Raw genomic sequence first — 2,968 nt, 5'->3', positions numbered from 1 at the left:
CACGTAAGGTATTACTTGGACGACCCAATGCACTTGCTGGTTAGTTGTGCGAGGTTGTGACAAAGTGTGATTCACGTTTGAGAGCGCTACCAAGTTTTTTTGGCGCCATTATTGATGATCACAATTTCGTGCACCAAGTTTTGGGCGCCGTTGCCGGAGATTGTTCGAGTTTGGACAACTGACGGTTCATCTTGTTGCTCAGATTAGGTAATTTTCTTTTCAAAAAGTTTTCAAAAATCCTTCAAATTTTTTTTCTTTGTTTTCGTTTTTCCAAAAATAAATAATTTTCGAAAAAAATAAAATACAAAAAAAATTTATAGAATCATAAAATTCAAAAATATTTTGTGTTTCTTGTTTAATTCTAGTGTCTATTTTTAAGTTTGGTGTCAATTGCATGTTTTAAAAATTCATGTATTTTTCGAAAATTTCATGCATAGTGTTCTTCATGATCTTCAAGTTGTTCTTGGTAAGTTTTCTTGTTTGATCTTGATATTTTCTTGTTTTGTGTTTTTTGTTGTTTATATGCATTTTTGAATTCTTAGTGCCTAAATATGAAAAATTTCTAAGTTTGGTGTCTTGCATATTTTTCTTTTCTTGAAAATTTTTCAAAAATAAGTCTTGATGTTCATCTTGATCTTCAAAGTGTTCTTGGTATTCATCTTGACATTCATAGTGTTCTTGCATGCATTATGTGTTTTGATCTTGCATTTTCATGTTGAGTCATTTTTGTGTTCTTCTCTCTCCTCATTAAAAATTTAAAAATCAAAAAAATATCTTTTCCTTATTTTGCTCATAATTTTCGAAAATTTGAGTTGACTTAGTCAAAAATTTTTAAAACTTAGCTATTTCTTATAAGTTAAGTCAAATTTTCAATTGTAAAAATCCTATCTTTTCAAAATCTTTTTCAAAAATCAAATCTTTTTCATTTTTTTATTATTTTTGAAAATTTTTTAAAATCTATTTTCAAAATTTTTTTCTTATCTTTATTTCAAAATTGAAACTTTACTAACAATTAATGTGATTGATTCAAAAATTTGAAGTTTGTTACTTTCTGTTAAGAAATGTTCAATCTTTAAATTCTAGAATCATATCTTTTAGTTTCTTGTTAGTCAAGTAATCAATTTTAGTTTTAAAAATAAAATATTTTCCAAAATATCTTTTTCAATCATATCTTTTTAAAAATATCTTTTTTAAATCATATCTTTTTCAAAATTGATTTCAAAAATCTTTTCTAACTTCTTATCTTTTCAAAATTGATTTTTCAAATCTTTTTCAACTAACTAATTGACTTTTTGTTTGTTTCTTATCTTTTTTCAAAACCACCTAACTACTTTTCTCTTTCTAATTTTCGAAAATTCCCTCTTCTTTTTCAAAATCCTTTTAATTAACTAATTGTTTCAAATTTTAATTTTAATTTTAGTTCTTATCTTAATTTTCGAAAATCACTAACCCTTTTTCAAAATTTATGTTCGAAATTCTCTCTCTCTCATCTCTTTTCTATTTATTTATTCATTTACTAACACTTTTCTTCATCTAAAAATTTGAACCCTCTCCTCTCTCTGAGTTCGAATTTTCCTCTCTTCCTTTCTCTATTCTTCTTCCTATACTAACATAAAGGAATCTCTCTACTGTGGTAAAGAGGATCCCTAATTATTTTTTGTTCCCTTCTTTTTCATATGAGCAGGAGCAAGGACAAGAATATTCTTGTTAAAGCAGATCCTGAACCTGAAAGGACTCTGAAGAGGAAACTAAAAGAAGCTAAATTAGAATAATCTAGAGACAACCTGACAGAAATTTTCAAAAAGGAAGAGGAGATGGCAGCCAAAAATAATAATGCAGGGAGGATGCTTGGTGACTATACTACACCTACTTCCAAATTTGATGGAAGAAGCATCTCAATCCCTTCCATTGGAGCAAACAATTTTGAGCTGAAACCTCAACTAGTTGCTCTAATGCAACAGAACTGCAAGTTTCATGGACTTTCATCAGAAGATCCCTACCAGTTTTTGACTGAGTTCTTGCAGATTTGTGAGACTGTTAAGACTAATGGAGTAGATCCTGAAGTCTACAAGCTCATGCTTTTCCCTTTTGCTGTAAGAGACAAAGCTAGAACATGGTTGGACTCACAACCTAAGGATAGCCTGGACTCTTGGGATAAGCTGGTCACGACCTTCTTGGATAAGTTCTTTCCTCCTCAAAAACTAAGTAAGCTTAGAGTGGACGTTCAGACCTTCAAACAGAAAGATGGTGAATCCCTTTATGAAGCTTGGGAAAGATACAAGCAGATGACCAAAAGGTGTCCTTCTGACATGCTTTCAGAGTGGACCATTTTGGATATATTCTATTATGGTCTATCTGAGTTCTCTAAGATGTCACTGGACCATTCTACAGGTGGATCCATTCACCTAAAGAAAACACCTGCAGAAGCTCAAGAACTCATTGATATGGTTGCAAATAACCAATTCATGTACACTTCTGAGAGGAATTATGTGAGTAATGGGACATCTCAGAGGAAGGGAGTTCTTGAAATTGATACTCTGAATGCGATATTGGCTCAGAACAAAATGTTAACTCAGCAAGTCAACATGAACTCTCAAAGTCTGAATGGATGGCAAAATGCATCCAATAGTACTAGAGAGGCATTTTCTGAAGAAGAAGCTTATAATCCTGAAAACCCTGCAATGGCAGAGGTTAATTACATGGGTGAACCCTATGGGAACACCTACAATTCTTCATGGAGAAATCATTCAAACTTCTCATGGAAGGATCAACAAAAGCCCCAACAAGGCTTTAATAATGGTTGAAGAAACAGGCTTAGCAATAGTAAGCCCTTTCCATTATCTTCTCAGCAACAGACAGAGAATTCTGAGCAAAGATCCTCTAGCTTAGCAAATATAGTCTCTGATCTGTCTAAGGCTACTTTAAATTTCATGAGTGAAACAAATTCCTCCATCAGAAATTTAGAGGC

General features: G+C 31.8%; 1 non-coding gene across 1 annotated transcript; it reads right to left on the bottom strand.

Annotated features, from left to right (window-relative positions):
* Positions 1 to 2,207: 2,207 nt before the first annotated feature.
* On the bottom strand, positions 2,208 to 2,315 carry LOC112714202 (small nucleolar RNA R71). Its single transcript, XR_003159157.1, has one exon. It is a non-coding gene; the product is annotated as a small nucleolar RNA R71 (small nucleolar RNA).
* Positions 2,316 to 2,968: the final 653 nt, after the last annotated feature.

This window comes from Arachis hypogaea, chromosome 9, assembly GCF_003086295.3.
Source record: "Arachis hypogaea cultivar Tifrunner chromosome 9, arahy.Tifrunner.gnm2.J5K5, whole genome shotgun sequence".
In the NCBI taxonomy this organism is placed as follows: Eukaryota; Viridiplantae; Streptophyta; class Magnoliopsida; order Fabales; family Fabaceae; genus Arachis; species Arachis hypogaea.
This window is presented reverse-complemented; position numbering and strand designations above follow the sequence as displayed.